General features: G+C 46.8%; 1 protein-coding gene across 24 annotated transcripts in view; it reads right to left on the reverse strand.

Moving 5' to 3' along the window:
• Positions 1-18,285, reverse strand: part of NFASC (neurofascin) — a 313,180-nt gene that overhangs the window by 276,882 nt on the left and 18,013 nt on the right. The window contains exon 1 of one of the 24 annotated variants that reach the window (XM_053248156.1): positions 13,737-13,876. The exons of 22 other annotated variants lie outside the window; for them this stretch is intronic. The gene's annotated coding sequence lies outside the window, so the exon portion shown is untranslated. Of the gene's footprint in view, positions 1-13,731; positions 13,877-18,285 lie in introns of those variants that run through there. One more of the 24 variants, XM_053248154.1, reaches the window with a different exon arrangement.

Below are 18,285 nucleotides of genomic sequence, written 5' to 3' on the forward strand. Positions count from 1 at the left end.
AAGCCTACTGAGGCAATAAAATAACCAAATCATTTCAGTATATTTTCAAGGTGATCTTCAGCAATTGCACGGGATGCAGCATGGGTAGTTGCTGGGATAGGGAGGAATATCTGGAAACTATGAGCAGAGTGATGCCTCCACTAGTGGATCCCCTCATGGTTTTCCAGTATTCTTCCCCCTCCCACTACAGTTCCCTCAATCACAGGGACATAGGAAGCTGCCTTGTACAGAGTCAGACCATTGGTCCATCTAGCTCAGTACTGTCTACATAGACTGGCAGCAGCTTCTCCAAGGCTACAATACAAAAACAAATACCAGTAAATGAACAAAATGTAAACTATTTATGTAAGCATGAAATACATCAACTTGCTACAATGTAAACAATGAGCCAGGTCTCATGATCAGTGAGACCTGGTTTCAGGAACTGAGTGGGGAGAGTGGGCTAAGCCTGCTCTCCCTGCTCACGATTGGGGAGGGAACCCTGGGTGGCTGAATTGGCCGCCCACACGATTGCCAGCTCCGTGATGGAGCCGGCAGGGGCTGGGGAGCTCGGGGGCCATGTGGCCCCCGGAAGCTCCAGTATGCCCTGTGCAAGCACGCAGGGCATACTGGGGAGACCCCGAAGCCGAGAGGCAGCTTTTCACCTCCCCTCCAGGGGACTACTTGCAAGTAGCAACGCCGTGGCTACTCACGATCGGGAAGCCCGGGTTTGGGGAGCGCTCGCTCTGCAAACCTGGGCTTCGAGGAGGGCTAAAAAAGCAGGTTAGCTGCTAGTAAGCCACCGGTCACTCGCTTGCCTGCGAGATCAGTGGTTTACATGATCAGGCAAAATTGGGCTAGGGGAGCCTAGCCCGATATTGCCTGATCATGAGAATAGCCCCAATGTGTAACCCATACAAACAATGAGAATAACAAGATTCCGCGATAAATCTTTGTTTCGCTGCTTCTTCTTCAGAAATACATTGAAGCTATTCACACGATGGGACGAAATCGGGCTACCCTCTGCTAGCCCGAATACGTCCCACAAGTAGCCCACTCCACAAACCCATTTTTGGGGATCGTGAGTAGCCGTGGTGTGGCTCCACGCCACGGCTACTCATGAGTAGACCCTCAGCAGGAGGCTGAAAAGCAGCCTTCCAGTTCGGGGGTCTCTCCAGTATGCCCTGCATGCTTGCGGAGGGCATACTGGAGCTTCCAGGGGCCACGCGGCCCCCAAACTCCCCAGCCCGTGCCGGCTCTGTCACGGAGCTGGCAGTTGTGTGGGCGGCCAATCCAGCTGCACCGGCAGGTCTGCCCGATCGTCTGTGGGGAGAGCAGGCTTAGCCCGCTCTCCCTGCAAACTTGGACAAAGCAGGTCTCACTGATCGTGAAACCCACCTCATTGTCTTGTTATACTCATTGTTTGTATGGGTTACACATTGTTTACATGGTAGCAAGTTGATGTATTTCATGCTTACATAAATAGTTTACATTTTGTTCATTTAATTGTTTTTGTATTGTTTATGCATAGTACCACTCCCATATTTATCATTTTGTCTCCAAGGTTGCAGGCAGGAGTCTCTCTCAGCCCTGTCTTGGAGATGCCAGGGAGAGAATGTGGGACCTTCTGTATGGAAGCATGCAGGTGCTCTTCCCTGAATAGCCCCATCCCCTAAGGGGAATATCTTAGTACTCACACATGTAGTCTCACATAAGAATATAAGAACAGCCCTGATAGCAGGCTCAAAGCCCATCTAGTCCAGTATCCTGTTTCACACAGTGGCCCCAGATGCCACTTGGAGCTTACAGGCAGGAGTTGAGGGCATGCCCTCCCTCCTGCTGTTACTCCCCTGCAACTGGTACTCAGAGGCATCCTCCGACTAGTAGCCGTTGATAGACCTCTCCTCCATGAAGTTGTCCAAACCCCTCTTAAAGCCATCCAGGTTGTTGGCTGTCACCACATCTTGTGGCAGAGAATTCCACAACTTGATTATGCGTTGTGTGAAAAAGTACTTCCGTTTGTTGGTCCTAAATTTCCTGGCAATCAATTTCATGGGATGGCCCCTGGTTCTAGAGTTATGTGTGTGAGAATGAAATTTCTCTCTCTCCACTTTCTCCACACCATGCATGATTTTATAGACCTCTATCATGTCTCCATGCAGTCGTCTTTTTTCTAAACTAAATAGTCCCAAGTGTTGTAGCCTTGCCTCATAAGAAAGGTGCTCTAGGCCCCTGATCATCTTGGTTGACCTCTTCTGCACCGTTTCCAGTTCTACAATATCCTTCTTAACATATGGTGACCAAAGCTGTATGCAGTACTCCAGATGTGGCCACACCATAGTTTTGTATAAGGGCATTATAATATTAGCAGTTTTATTTTCAGCCCCTTTCTAATGATCCCTAGCATGGAATTGGTCTTTTTCACAGCTGCTGCACATTGAGTCGACATTTTCAACAAGCCGTCCACCACGATTCCAAGATCCCTCTCCTGGACAGTCACCAACAACTCAGATCCCATCAGCGTATACTTATTTATTTATTTTATTTTACTTGCGTTCCCTGACATGTAATGCACACCAGGGTGAACCCTGCTTATCAAAGGGAACGATTCATGCTTGCTACCACAAAGGGACCAGTTCTCCTTACATCATATCCCATGCCATTAGTGAAAGTTCCTTGACCCTCAGCAGTGGCTTTTCAGAGGCTCCTGGAAGCTTCAATGGGGAGGAGAAGTGAGGGAACATACGGCTGATTGGCAGTCATGTGTTTGCAAACATTACGATAGGAGGCTGGGAGAATGATAGTGTGTAAGGGGGTTTCTCCTCCCCGCCAGTGGTGGTGGGAATGAGCCTATATGTTATTGTGATCCAGGAAGTAACTCTGATCCAGCTACAGATCTTCCATGATTGTGATACCTGGAGAAAGTGCTGCTGCCGTCATAGAAACTGCGGCTAGCTGTATCCTTAGGGATACATTTAGTGGAACAAGCACTACTGTGCAAAGGAGTTTCCAAGTAACTATAGTAGGAGATGCAGATATTCAAAACCCTGAAAGATCAAGCTCTGGAGTATCAAATTTACATGGATTAGAATGTTGCATCCACCAGTACAGAAGGAGATATAAATCAGCCTTTAAGTAATTACTGGAATCAATTTTGCATTCAAGACATCTGCTCACTGGCTTTCAGAGTGTGTAATCTCTTCCATTGTTACTACGCAAATGCATCTCTTAAGTTCTACTGTTTCTTAATATCCCAGTGCAAGGTTCGGTACACCATGACAATGCTGTAGCTCTGTTTTCTGACAAGATGGTTCTGTGCTCTCACTGCAACAGGGCATGCACCCTTTACCCTTTTTGCCCCCCATACCAGCGAATGACATAAAGCATAATTCCTCAGCCTGGAGGGCCAAAACATTATTAGCATCCACTAAATTGCAGCAGGTCTAACAACTCTATTGATTCTATGAACATTTATATACCGCTTTTCAGTAAAAGTTCCCAAAGTGCTTACACAGAAATATAAATGGATAATAGGGTCACATGATCAGAAACTGGGTAGGATAAGGCATCCCACCCAGCTCTGAGAGCTGTGCATGCTCTCGGTATTTTATCATGTGTGAGCAAACTACCCAGTAGGAAGAGAGGGGAGTGATTGTGTGTGACAGAAGAGCTGGTTAGGACAAAGCTAACCTACCCAACTCTCACACCCAGCATTTTAGCAAGGTAGGAGGAAAAGCCACCCTACCCAGCCTGTCTCAAACACCATCACTCTCCCCTTCTTCTATCTAGTTTGCTCTCACACAACTGAAAATCAGGAGAGCACACAGCTCCCAAAGCTGGGTGGGACACTTGCCCTACACAGTTTTTGATCATGTGATCAGCCCTAATAAATAGAATGGTTCCCTGCGCCAAAGGGAGCCACTGGAGGGATGCTGTGCTGGGTTTAGATAGAGCCACTTTTATCATCACTTTTAAAAGATGCTTCTTTGCTCAGTTAGCAGGAGTCAATCTGCTAAATCTACCTCTAACAATGCAGTCATTGTCTCTGGCAGAGAACCAGGATGTATCATCTCTTGCCTCCAACTCACACTGGGTGATCGAACTCTGGATCAAAGCAACAGATCAGTATTCTTATCCCTGTTTGTTCCAGTTCACTCCAACAGTGGGAGGCCAGGATATAACCAGCAGCCTCACTCCCAAAGCTATAGAGCCTTTGGGACTGGTGGTGTCACTGGCATTAAAGAGAAGTCCAGTAAAACTCTCTGCACCACAGAGCTTCAAGCGATCACTTGAATCCCCTACAAAAAAACCCTCACTTCACATATACACGGATGGGGTCTGAGCTGTCATTGACTGACCAGGAGAGAGATAGGAACATAGGAAGCTGCCATATACTGAGTCAGACCATTGGTCCATCTAGCTCAGTATTGTCTACACAGACTGGCAGTGGCTTCTTCAATGTTGCAGGCAGGAATCTCTCTCAGCCCTATCTTGGAGAATCCAGCGAGGGAACTTGAAACTTTCTGCTCTTCCCAGAGCAGCTCTGTCCCCTAAGGGGAATATCTTACAGTGCTCACACATCAAGTACCCCATTCATATGCAACCAGGGTAGACCCTGCTTAGCTAGGGGGACAAGTTATGCTTGCTACCCCAAGACCAGTTCTCCTCTCATCTTGGGGTCATGGTGGACAGCTTGTTAAAAGTGTCTACTCAAAGCATGACAGCTGTGAAAAAGGCAAGTTACATGCCAGGGATCATTAGGAAGGGGGTTGAAAATAAAAATGCTAATATTATAATACCCTTATACAAATCTGTGGTGTGGCTACATCTGGAGTACTGCGTACAGTTTTGGTCACTGTATCTTAAGGAGCACATTGTAGAACTGAAAAAGGTGCAGAAAGGGGCAACCAAGATGATCAGGGGCCTGGAACAACTTCCTTATGAGGCATCGCTGCAGCATTTGGGGCATTTTACTTTGGAAAAGAGGTGACTACAGGGAGACATGATAGAAGTGTATACAATTATGCGTGGAATAGAGAGAGTGGGAGTCACCTTAACTGACGCAGCAGGGAAATGCTTGACTAACAAGTGGAAGGTTGCTGGTTTGAATCTCCGCTGGTACTATATTGGGCAGCAGCGATATAGGAAGATGCTGAAAGGCATCATCTCATACTGCATGGGAGGAGGCAATGGTAACTCCCCACTGCATTCCACCAAAGAAAACCACAGGGCTCTGTGGGCACCAGGAGTCGAAATCACCAGGAGCCTATGGTAGCTGACCCTAAATCTGGTTCCTTGACTAATTGTTCATTAGGTCTGTGTGAAGCTTTGGCCAAAGCTGAACAGTACTCGAGACACATACCCCTGAGCTGCCACGCCTACCTGACTGTGTTGCACTTTGCCCAGTTCCGGTGGGGTTCCTTTAAGGGAGACAGAGCCCTCTTGAAAGGCTGTGTAGTCTTTCCCAATAGAGTTCTATGGGGAAAGTGCATGGAAAGACTACACTTACCAGCACTCCATGTGTACCTTCCAAGATGGTGCTGGGACTCAAAAAGGCTTCATTTCTCTTACAGGGAAAAGCACAGCACTGTGCATGTCACTGTGGCGGGAAATGGCTCTCACGTTGGAGGGCTTTTTTTTGCTGAAGTGGACCCTGCTTGAAAAAATAGTGTTAGGGTGCCCTTAGCTTCTAAATTTCTTCCCTTGCCTGCACTGTACTTACCAATGTATCTGCACTGTACAGTGGCCAATCTGCCAGGGAGAAAAAACTTCCCACTTGGTCCCTGACAAGCTGAGCAGCAAAGCTCATCCTGCTGGCAGGGACGGAGGGGACACCACTCAACCACAGAGCTCAAGAGACACCATCACCCCTAGGACCAAACTCTGGCCGTTTCCAGTCTTGCCCATTCTGCAGCACCTTTCTATTTAATTTATTCGATTTCTATACCGCCCTTCCAAAAATGGCTCAGGGCAGTTTACACAGAGAAATAATAAATAAATAAGATGGAACCCTGTCCCTAAAGGGCTCACAATCTAAAAAGAAAAATAAGACAGACACCAGCCACAGTCACTGGAGGAACTGTGCTGGGGGTGGATAGTGCCAGTTACTCTCCCCCTGCTAAATAAAGAGAATCACCACATTAAAAAGGTGCCTCTTTGCCCAGGTAGCAGGCTTTTTCAGTGTCTTCACCATTGGCAGCTGTTGCTGTGGCTCATAGGAACATAAGAATCTGCCTTATATCGAGTTCAGACCATTGGTTACTCCAACTCAGTAATGTCTCAGAGACTGACAGTGGCTCTCCAAGGTTTCAGGCAGGAGTCTCTCTCAGCCCTACCTGCAGATGCCAGTGAGTAAACCTGGAACTTTCCGCATGCTCTTCCACTGACCTATGGCCCCAGAATATCTTACAGTGCTCACATGTAGGCACTCACCCAAATGCAAACCAAGGTGGACTGTTACTATATACACAGAGTGAGATGCTAGGGAGCACATCAAGAGAAATAGCTCCTTTGGCTCCCCACCAGCATCCAAACTAACCAACCCCACCCTAGCCTCATGCCATTCTAATAAGAATTGCTAGATGGGGCAAATCCACTCCTCGAAACACTTAATTGAGTGGTAAGCAACCGAAAAGGGCATTTTATAGCTCTAGACCATCCAATATAGAACCAACTTCAGAATTTAATGTCTATCCAGGTTTTAGAATCTTTGATATCTTTATTACAATGCAAATCCAGAGGTCTGGAATGTGGTGCCAGTCCCAGCTGATTTCTTAGATTTCTTTCATGCCAAAACAGACATGATGCAGGACATGTGTTCAAAACCTCCATACCTTTTGGAAACATGAAATCAGTGATGATTGGAGGTCATTCTTAATAAGAGCAGCAGCAGTGGGAGAATGGGATATTCAACATGGTGTCCCCAAGTAGTCCTCTCATCCTGGTACAAATTAAATCCAGATGTGCTTGACTTCACAACTGCATTACACAAAGCACCTCCCAGTCATTCTCAGGGAACATTTTGCCAATTATATCTGTACCAGCATTTCAAAGGTGGCAGCAAGCCATTGACACAGATTGCTGTGTCATTTTTGCAGTCATAATTCAGACGCTCTGAGTTTACTTTCTTGGAACATTTGGGCCAATTAAATATACTTTCCAGGAAACACATCTTTATAAATGAAGCTCTGAATCAACATCAGATCCTCATTTCACTGAGTGCAAGCCTGTCCTGGCTGCATTAAAAATTTGAAAAAAACTACCTTTCCTGAAATAAAATTCAAGTTGTCTTGCTCTAACTGAGAGGTAGTGTAGCAGAGCGTGATATCTGAAGTAAGAAGCAGAAAGAGAAATGTGGAGTTTCTCTATTGCACATTAGGAAGGAAGGAAGACTAAAGGAACATAGACCATAGAAAGCTGCATATACCGAATCAGACCATTGGTCTATCTAGCTCAGTATTGTCTATAGACTGGCAACGGCTTCTCTAGAGTTGCAGGCAGGAGTCTCTCTCAGCCCTATCTTGGAGATGCCAGGGAGAGAACTTGGAATCTTCTACTCTTACCCAAAGCGGCCCCATCCCAAGGAAAATATCTTACAGTGCTCACACATGTGGTCTCCCATACAATCAGGGTAGACCCTGCTTAGCAATGGGAACAAGTCATGCTTGCTACCACAAGACCAGATTTCATCCCTGTTAGGAGGAGAGTCAGGAGAAGCTTCAGCTATCTCATCTCCTATTTCACTGGGATTGTTTAAGAGGTAAAACACACTGAGGCTATTCTCACGATGGAGATAAACCAGGCTAAGGGTGCCCAGCCCGATTTCCCTCCATTGTGAGAACCACTGGGCTTGCGGGTGAGCCTGGTGGTTCAACGGTGGCTAATCCACCTAAGAACCCCACCCCTAAAATGAGGTTAGTGGAGCACTTGCTCTGCTAACCCCGTTTTACTGATTGTGTGCCGCCACAGTGACACATGAGTAGACCCCTGTCCAGGAGGCTACAACAAGCCTCTCGGCCTCGGGGGTCTCCCCAGAATGCCCCACGCACTTGCACAGGGCATCCTGGGACTTCTGGGGGCCGGGAAGCTCCCAATCCCCACCACCCCTACTGGCTCTGTGACGGAGCCAGTAGTCGTGTGGGCAGCCAATCTGGCCATCCAGGGATGGCTCTCTGCTCATATGTGGGGAGAATGGGCTAAGCCTGCTCTCCCCTCCGAGCCCAGTTAGGCTACACACGTTTACTGTGTGTAGAACCTCATTGGAACCTCGCACACGATCGGTGAGACCCGGTTTCTTTGAGTGAGTGGGGAGGGAGCCCTGGGTGGCCAGATCAGCCGCCCACACGATTGCCGGCTCCGTCACGGAGTCGGCGGGGGCTGGGGGAGTGGGGGCCAATCAGCTCCTGCAAGCTCCAGCATGCCCTGCACGAATGCGCAGGGCATGCTGGTGAGACCCCCGGAGCCAGGAGGCAGCTTTTTGCCTCCCCTCTGGGGGTCTCCTCATGAGTAGCCGTGGCATGGAGCAGCACTGCACCTACTCACGATCAGATAGCCCGGGTTTGCGGAGTGCTCACTCCACAAACCTGGGCTAAGGGGAGGGGTGCTTGAGCGGATTAACCGCTCGAGATCCACCAGGCTCGCAGCCGAACCCGGTGGTTCTTACAATCGGCAAAAAGACAGGAGAAGCAAAAAGAGTCTACAGAAGCCAGTAATGTGTCCACCAAGCCAAGGCATAATTCCCTTTGAAGTCTGGAGACTACAGAGTTGGGCGAGAGAGAGCAGAACAGAAAAGCTGCAAAGAGATGTTCCACAGCAGTGGTCCCCAACCTGGGTTCCTCTAGATCAGGGCTGCTCAGATGTTGGTGTGCAACTCCCATACTACTACTTATATACTGCTCTTCAACCAAAGTTCTCAAAGCAGTTTATATAGAAAAATAAATACATAAATACGATGGTCTCCTGTCCCCAAAGGGCTCCATAATCCCTGGCTATGGGCCACTGTGGTTCGGGATTATGTGAGTTGAAGTCCAAAATCACCTGCTGGGCCAAAGTTGAGCAGGCCTCAGGAGGCATAGCTACAATTGAGTGGATGGGTTCAAAGAACCTAGGCCCCCAAGCTCCAGAGGGCCTCCAGCTCCACCCCTCCCTATTTTCTTCATTATCTCCCTCACTCTGAGGGGCCGCTAGGGAGAGGGGCGAACACAGGTCCCCTCACCCCTAGCTGTGCTCCTGCAGGCCTGCTCTAAATGTTGCTGAACTACAACTCCCAGCATCCCCAGTCACAATAAATTGTAGCTGGGGATGATGGAAGTAATAGTTCAGCAACATCTGGAGAAACCTAGGTTGTGAACCACTGCCCTACAGAATAGGTTTGTCTACACAGTCAGGAATAGGGTAGGAGAAGCCTCTGACCTTAGTTAGAGAGCTGTGTGTGCTCCTGATTTTTGATCATTTGGGGCTGGTGGGTGGGGTAGGTCGAAGGTTCCTTCCCAAATCATCTCCTAAGCAGCAGTTGGGTCATAGGGTTTCCTCCTACCCAGCAGCTGTACGTAGCTGCTGAATGTAGGAGGAAAATCCTTCTGACCCAGTTGCTGCTTAGAAGACAGTTGAGTTAGGAGCCTCCAAACCTTTCTCCCCCTTGCAGACAAACTATGGTTGAATGCTTCTCCTACCCTATTCCCAGTCATGTGAAGAAGCTTAGTGTCTTATCAGGAAGTGTCCATGGACCAAACTTCGAGAACCATTGTTCTAAAATGCACCTCTGATTGTGTTAGAACTTTGAATGTGTCAAAAGGACAAATTGTTCTTTGGGTCCTAATTTTATTTTAAAATGCTTAGGCATCATCCTGAAGGTTTAAGAAGATAATAAAATGCTAAAAGCAAATGCAAATCATCCCACCCAAACTGAATTAAACACTGATTAGCTAAAACAACAAAATGTTTGGGGAAATGCTTGGTTCTCCTGGCCCTCAAAAGCCATTGCTAAGGCTGCAAAGAAGAAGAAGAAGAAGAAGAGCGCAGATTTTAATTCTGCATTATGATGGAGTAACTACTGTTCTTTAATGGTTTCTAAGCTGAAAAATGAGCACAGTAGCTCTCCAGTGTTTGACAGAACGATTACAAAGGCAATCCTTTTAAAAAATTGTGATGTGTTAGTTTTTCCCCTAATTTTTAAAATTAAATTATTTATGAAATGTGTCATACACAAAGGCAATACATTAATGGCACAGATGAGGAGGACTCCAATACCACAGAAACTTCAGGTTCTTTAAAACAGTTAGTAGCTTGTTCTGTCATGTCAGGTCCTGCAAGGCATCAGAGGCTGGACATCAGAGGCTGACAATCTAAAAGGTTTTTGAGCCACCAATCTTGTTTATCATCACTGTTTTTAACTTACTGTAAAAATCCCCCCCACATTGCATTCATATTTATTAACCTTGATACCCTAGAATCTACAGAAGTTTTCTGCCTCACCAGTTCAGGCTTTTAGAACATGTCAGCACAAAGACAAAGCAGTGTGAAATATTGTGACATCACAGAAATGACTTCTACTAAGGTTGTACCATAGAACACAGGCGGCGGTGGGGGGGGGGGGCCTTGAGCACAGGCAAGAAGTTGGCATAGAACTTTGTCCTCTCTATCTTTATGCTTAGAAAAAGTATGAAGAGATTGCAAGAATGCCATCTTGAAGAGGTCTGTTTTGCAGCTCTCTGTCTCTCACCTTTGCCAGAGCATCTTTCACACCCCAAATACCACAAAAAGGGGCCATTGTGTCCAAACAAGAGATCCTGTGTTTAGTTCTGGGTGGAAATCCAGGTATGTAGCAGAGAAAGTACATTTAATTGTTTCTTCAGTGAAAGATCCAAGTCTCTCTGTCTCCAGCACACAGAGAGAGTCATTTAGAAGACTAAAAGTCATTCATTCGTTAGTGCAAAGTGGAAGAACAGCACTGACTGCTCTTGCAACTCCAGTCACTGTAACGTGACACAGCACTTCTGGTACCCCCATAGTACATTGTAGGTGGCCATAGGAAGAGCTGGTATAGCCTGTTTTCCTCCTACACAAATGGCAAAACAACATAGATCCCCTGTGATTCACAGGACTTAGTGCAATTCTACATGTTACTAAGGGCAATGGCACATCTAAAAGGGAGGGTGCTACAACTCCCACCCACCCTGCCAAGCCACTCCCACTATATCTTCAGTTGGCTCCACAATCTAAACGTCATCCCATTGGCCCCTTCCCAGCTCTGCCCAAGGAAGCTCCTTCCATCAGCCAGGATATCTAAATGGAGCCTTAATGTTCAGAGTCAGTATATCTTAGAATAGCAGATGCTGGGGGACAATCAGCAGAGTAATGCTGTTGCTCTTATGCCCTTCTTGTAAGCTTCCCAGAGGCACCCGGGTGGCTGCTCTTGGGAACACAGTGCTGGACTAAATGGAGACAAATGGAGTACCAAAGCCACAAACTGAGTACAAGGCAGAACTGGGGTCAGTGCCCACAAAGAATCCCCCAAATAAATGTCCCCTTCAATTAATATTCCTCTCTGGACAGTTCACTGCCCACACAGATTGCTTCAAATCATTCATTCCTTCATTCAACCAACATATTTTTATACTGCCCAAAACTTATGCCTCTGGGCAGTTTACAACAAAAAACCATTACCCATTCATTTATCTCCAACATATTCATTTTCCCCTTGCCTACACCGCCCCCCCCCCACATCCACCTGGCTGATGTACAGAGGAAGGATGCACTGGTGAGTCAAGACAGCAGCCTAGCAACTTATCAACTAACTGCACCAGTACAGCAGGGAAGTGGCAATTTTGATGCCCCCTTCCTCAAGAAGCTCTATGTGCCACTCAAAATCATGTCCCTGAGGGCTGTGTAGTCCTTGGGGACATGTTTTCAGATGGCACAGAAGCTTCTTGGGGTAAGGGAGGGCATCACAAAATTGCCACTTCTCTGCTGCACCAGTGCAGTTAGTTGGGAAGGGCTGCTCTCTTGCTGAGCTGGTGGATCTTTGGTTTTGTTTATCAGCCACTATTTTTCTCTCACTTCATTCATGCTCCCCCAGATCTCTTCTCCAAAGCAACCTAATCCTGAAGAAGAAGCTGGTTCTTTGTCACCCTTCCGCCAATTCAAAGTCAGGACTCAGAGAGAAAATGCAACACATTTAAAACAGGCAGCTGCTGCCCAATCAGCAGAAACCCAATGTGCCAGCCAATCCAGTCTGCCCCTTCAAGCTCCTCCTCATAAAACCCCCACAGGTGCCTGTGCAGCAGGGTGGATTTGATTTAAATCAAACTGATTTAAATCACGATTTAAATCATGATTTAAATCACTAGCAGGGTGGATAAAAATTAAAAAAAATCCGATTTAAATCAAAAAAATCCGATTTAAATCAAAAAAATCCACCCTGCTGTGCAGTCCTCCATTTCCACTCCATCAAGGAAGAACTGTTTTGTACACTTGAGATGGGGTCCTGACTAGAAGCACCATTTAAGTGATGGGGGAGAGATGGCCAGTGGCAGATTATTTCTACTTCTTCAAGTATCAGTCTAACACCATATGTTCTCTGTATAAAGAGTTACAAGCACGATTACCTGTTCTTATGGCAAGCCTTTTCCTGGTGACTTTCCTGGCCCTGCTGTAACATCTAGTACAGCTCTCCATCTAGATACTCTGCATTGCATGGAGATTTGCCACACCAACAACAGATGCCTCCCAAACATTTTGCCACTGGCGAAGAAACTCTCCATGTCTTTGAGAAAATCCACATGGTCAGCTGCATGGCAGCAGGGCAAGGAGAATCAAAACACTAGCAGCTGGCGCTGTGTAGACCAGTCCTTTGTTTAGCCATCCACAGTGAAGGCCCTTCTTGTAATCTTAATGCAAATGTACATCGTATCTAAAACTCAAGAGCCCTCTTCACACATTGAGCCTCTTCTCACGATCGGTGAGAAGGGCTAGAGGGTGGGGAAGGCTCGTTAGACATACCTTCCTCTCAGACAAGCAGTCCTGCTGTGGGTGGGTGGATCACCCACCCAGATGAGAACCGGCTCCTGCCAGTAACTCCAAGGGTCAGGGTGCCAGGATGTGCCGCCCCACACCCTGGAGCTCCAATAATGCACCGCATGAGTATGTGGTCCATTATTAGGAAATCCCCCCCCCCTCAAATCTGCCACCTGCAAGCAGCCACAGCTGACACACAATCGTTCAAAGAGGGTTAGGAGACCACCTGCTCTCCTAACCCCATTTTGAGGGGAGGCTCCGTAGGCAGGTTAACCTCTGTGGTGCTGCTGGGATCGGGCCCGATCCCGGCGGTTCACATGCATGTGCAAAACCAAGCTGGGCTCCCTTAGCTTGGTTTTGCACACACATGTGAATAGCCCCAACATGTTGTATGAGTGTACAGATGTCTGTACACTTGTACATCTTTGGGTGTGAATGATCGTACATGTGTTCATTTTCAAAGTGAACCTGGGTCCAGGGCCCTCAAATGCATGATGCAGAGAGGAAATTTATGCTGTACCTGTGTTCAGCATAATGTCTGAGTAACTGTACAGGTGCACAGAACTTTTTACCTGTGTACATTGTACATGTGTTGTATGAATGTTGCACATAACATGTGGCTACAGTCTCAGGTCAACGTTATTTTCTCAGCTCCCATCCTGTGCCAGTGATTACAGAGATTTTTCAGACTCCAGGAGGGTGGGCTGGCAGAAGCCATAGTAATGCTATTTCTCTTACCTTACCCAAACAGGTTGCTTGTGTGTAGGGTGACCAGAGGAACGGGCAAGAAGCCACAGAGCCCATCTTCCATGGCTTCTGACCCCAGTTCCAGCCAGCAGAGCTCAGAGATCACTGGCAGGATGTTACTGGTTGATAGCTGTTTGTGGCCAACAACTGGGTGATCTCAGCCTAGTGATGCTGAACAGGGATCTACATCACAAAATGTGTTGTTGTCACAATTGGAGTTGTGATGAGTGCTCTCAGAGGCCAAGAACTCAAAGATTCTATGCCATCTAACCAAAGGAAAAATTCACTTTTTGTTATAAAGACCAGTATGGTCTTTCCATGGCAAATCTACTTCATACACTAAAGCTGATGTAGGATTATCAGTAGGAGCTAGGTGGTCCCCAGTTCAATGTAGACCAGTACTCAGATTCCAACAGTGGCGGGGAAGCCTACAAACAGGGCATGAGAGCAGCATCATTCTCCTGCTTGTCCCCAGCACCTCGTGCTGAGGTATCCTGGTGCTGAACATGGAGATTCCATTTAGTTATTCTAGCGGATGGAAGGGCAGAGCTGGAATGGAACAGGAAGAAGATTTGAGTATGCAGAGCCAAGGGGAGGGTATATCAGGAATGGACAAGGTAGGTGGGACTTGTTGCACCCTCACTTTTGAAAGTACCACTGCCCTTGGTAACATGTAGAATGGCACTAAGGTCTATGAATCCCAGTGGAGCAATATAGTTTCACCATTTACAGAGGAGGAGGAGAATTCCCTCTGATGTGAAATACATCTTGCCACATTCTAATGGCTTGGGAACAGGATATCTAAAGGACACTTGCTCCCATATGAACTTGCTTGGCCTCTGAGATCAAAGGCCCTTACCAGGTGCCCCTGCATTCAGCGGTTAAGTGGGTGGCAATCAGAGATACACTATCCCAACTGTGGAAAACCCTTCCAGGGATACTTGGATACCCACATTTGACTTGTAGGTGCCAGGTCAAGACCATTTTATTCTCTCACGTTTCGAATGGAGGAAGCACATTCCTGCTTCTGCTTGCATAATTTAGAGAGATGATAAAGTCTGGTTATTTATTGGTTGAACTTATGTTCAGATGGTTGTTAGCCACCTGGAGAGCCTTTTGAGCTAAAAGGCAGGATAAAAATGCTACATTCCCAGAAGAAGACATGCCTCTTCTAAATCCAGTGGACAGGTTGAACATGGGCACCAGTTCATGCATCTCCAATTTGGTGGCATGATAGGGGTCAGGCAGATAAAAGTGGCTTTGCAGAGAAGCCTCAAACATCACAGTCTCTCAAGCTAGCCACCACCTCCAATATCACAGCCACCACTGGATAAGGGGGGGGAAATAAGTGGTCTTGGCTGCTAGGGTCGGAGGGCTGCCACAGCAACCCCTCACCTCTTCCCCAGGGCACCTCCTGGTCCTCCTCTCACGCCCAGCTGGTGAATAAAGCATGCGTCAGCTGGGAGCTCAAGGTGCAGCCCCTAACCCGCTCCTTCCCAGTGGGTGAATGGTGCTGGCTGGGTGCTGTCTTTATCTCCCTCACTTGGAGTGTGAGAGAAACCAAGCAGCCAGCTGGCCCTTTGCTTACCAGATGGGAAGGAGCTGTGTGGCCCTCCTTCTGGATGCTGTGCCTGATGTCAGAGGCAGGACATAGGGACATAGAAAGCTGCCATATACTGAGTCAGATCATTGGTCTATCTAGCTCAGTATTGTCTTCACAGACTGGCAGTGGCTTCTCCAAGGTTGCAGGCAGGAATCTCTCTCAACCCTATCTTGGAGAAGCCAGGGAGGGAACTTGAAACCTTCTGCTCTTCCCAGAGCGGCTCCATCCCTTGAGGGGAATATCTTACAGTGCTCACACATGTAGTCTCCATATGCAACCAGGGTGGACCCTGCGTAGTTAAGGGGACAAGTCATGCTTGCTACCACAAGACCAGCTCTCCTCTCCAAAGAAGGTGTGGCCAGTATGTGCTCATGTGTACACACAAGCAGGTGAGGAGAGGCCACCAGTTGGAGCTTGTCCTCTGGTTTCTGGCAGCTCCTTACCCACATGTAGGGAGCAACAACAAAAAAATAGTATAGATTGTTTTGTTTCACTTTTCATCACACTTCCACCTGAAGTGTCAGAATGCAACTAATTTGACACAACCCTCCAAGCAGGGTGTGGGGTGTGGGTGGGTTCCTCTCACATAGGACACAACAGTGCTAAGAGATGTATATCCAAGCTGGAAGTCGGGCTTTGCAACTTCTTTCTAGGAAGTACTTGTGATTGTGAAACATGACAAATGCTCCGTCGTTCTAAGGGAGTTTGCCATTTGTTTTTCTCCCAAGACGTTTCTCTTATGCAACCCACTGTACTTGCTCCAAGAACACTGTTTACATTTTTAAAAAGATGTGGGGAGGAAGAGCTTGAGGTGGAATCAAATGGCAAACATCTTTCCAAGCCACTCTTGTCATGATTATACAATGCTTCAACATCCTCAATAAAGCACAATTGCCATTTAAGTTGATGCAGCTACAAAGCTCAGCAACCAAATGTGAACTGACAGGGTGATATTTGCAATACAATTAGCTGCCTTTGAGAGTACCACGCCACCTTATTGTTAATTGCATGTTTGTGAAATAATACAGTCATACTTCAGGGCTGTCTTTCACCTCTGCTTTCTTGGCTTGTTCCTCCATTCAGCTGTTAAGTGGAGCACCTTCTCTACTCAGAACAGTTTTGGAATTCCAAAGGAGAACAGCACTACATGCTTCATTGCTTACAGTAGCAACACATCTTTTTCTTCTGTAAAACACATAATCCAATTGGGCAGAGATAACAATCACAGATTTTTAAAAGGCCGGAAGGAACCATAGACAGTGCATCTATAGCATCCTCCTGCAAAACAGTATAGAAACATTTACTGATGAATTCTTGCTTCCAGCCCAGAACTCTTGCAAAGGAAGGAAAAAATGTTAGGCAATTTGATGAGTTAACTTCATTGCTCCAGACAGCCTAGGAGGGCAACCGAAAACATTCATAGAGTCAGAAATGGGGCTATTTACATAATACTATGCACACAAAATTACAACAATATGTTATGGGCACAGAATATTTGCATAACACAATGCTACAATATAAGGGGAACTCAATTTGAAACATTCATTCTATGTAAGCTAATCAGCATAAATCAAGCTTTTAAGTTCATCTCATGGGCAATGGATATACTATGATGGCTTCCCAGAATCCACCCATCTTGGGCTGTATTCTCTTGAACAAATACTCCAGGGTTGTTCACACGAGTATTAACGGGGTAGGACAAACATCCTGCCCAGCTTCTGGAACTCTGTGAGCTCCTGATTTTTGGATGTGTGCTACAACCTAGGAGGAGGGAGGAGTGATCATCTGTGAGATGGAAGCTGGGTCAGACAGCTTTTCCTTCCAACTCATTAAAAGGCCTGGGGATGAATGCCAGGTCAGATGATGCCATCCTACCCAGCTCCCATCTCACAGACAATCACTTGTTCCTTGTCCTCATATGGAAACACAATGATAGGCCAGGAACCAAGGCTGCAATCCTATGCATGTTTACCTGGAACATAGGAACATAGTAAGCTCCCTTATACCGAATCCTACCATTGGTCCACCTAGCTCACTATTGTCTACCCAGACTGGCAGTGTTCTCTTCTCTTAAGTGTTCCCTTCTCTTGCTTTGCAGGTTGGAGCATTAATACTGGAGCATAGCAACATAGGAAGCTGCCTTATATCGAGTCAGACCATTGCGCCATCTAGTTCAATATTGTCTACACAGACTGGCAGCGGCTTCTCCAAGGTTGCAGGCAGACATCTCTCTCAACTCTATCTGGAGATGCCAGGGAGGGAACCCAGAACCTGCTCTTCCCAGAGTGGCCCCATCCCCTAAGGGGAATATCTTACAGTGCTCACATGTTGCCTTCCACGCAAATGCTAACCAGGGTGGACCCTGCTTAGCAAAAAGGACAATCCATATTTGCAACCACAGGAACAGCTCTCCTCCCACAGACTCAGAGTGACTCACATTCAGACTAACACTGCACTAGCACAACAGTATTCTTCATGACAGAAGGGGGGATGTTTTTCGGTGACCACCCTTTTCTCTTCAGATCTCTGTGCCTTCTGAATAAATGTCCCTAAGGGTTGCAGGATCCTCAGAAACAAATGCTGTACTCATGAACAGATTCTTCCCATGATCGGAATACAAGCAGAATCCCTGTGTTTTATAAGACCTGAACAGGACTCAGTTCGATATAAAGGAGCTTACTATGTTCCTATGTTCCAGGTAAGCATGCATAGGATCACAGCCTTGGTTCCTGGCCTATCATTGTATTTCCATATGAGAACAAGGAACAAGACTTCTTTATTCTCCCAAGCCTTTTAGAGTTTGATATGTATTTGCTGCTGGCTTTATTGCGGTTTTAATTCTTGTAAGTGTGTAATTCTCAACAGCCCTAGGAATGCTGTTGAAGGTGTGGTATATAAATGTATGAAATAAATTAAACATGATATTGAGGAAGCTGCTGGAT

Source organism: Hemicordylus capensis, chromosome 4, assembly GCF_027244095.1.
Source record: "Hemicordylus capensis ecotype Gifberg chromosome 4, rHemCap1.1.pri, whole genome shotgun sequence".
Taxonomy (NCBI): domain Eukaryota; kingdom Metazoa; phylum Chordata; class Lepidosauria; order Squamata; family Cordylidae; genus Hemicordylus; species Hemicordylus capensis.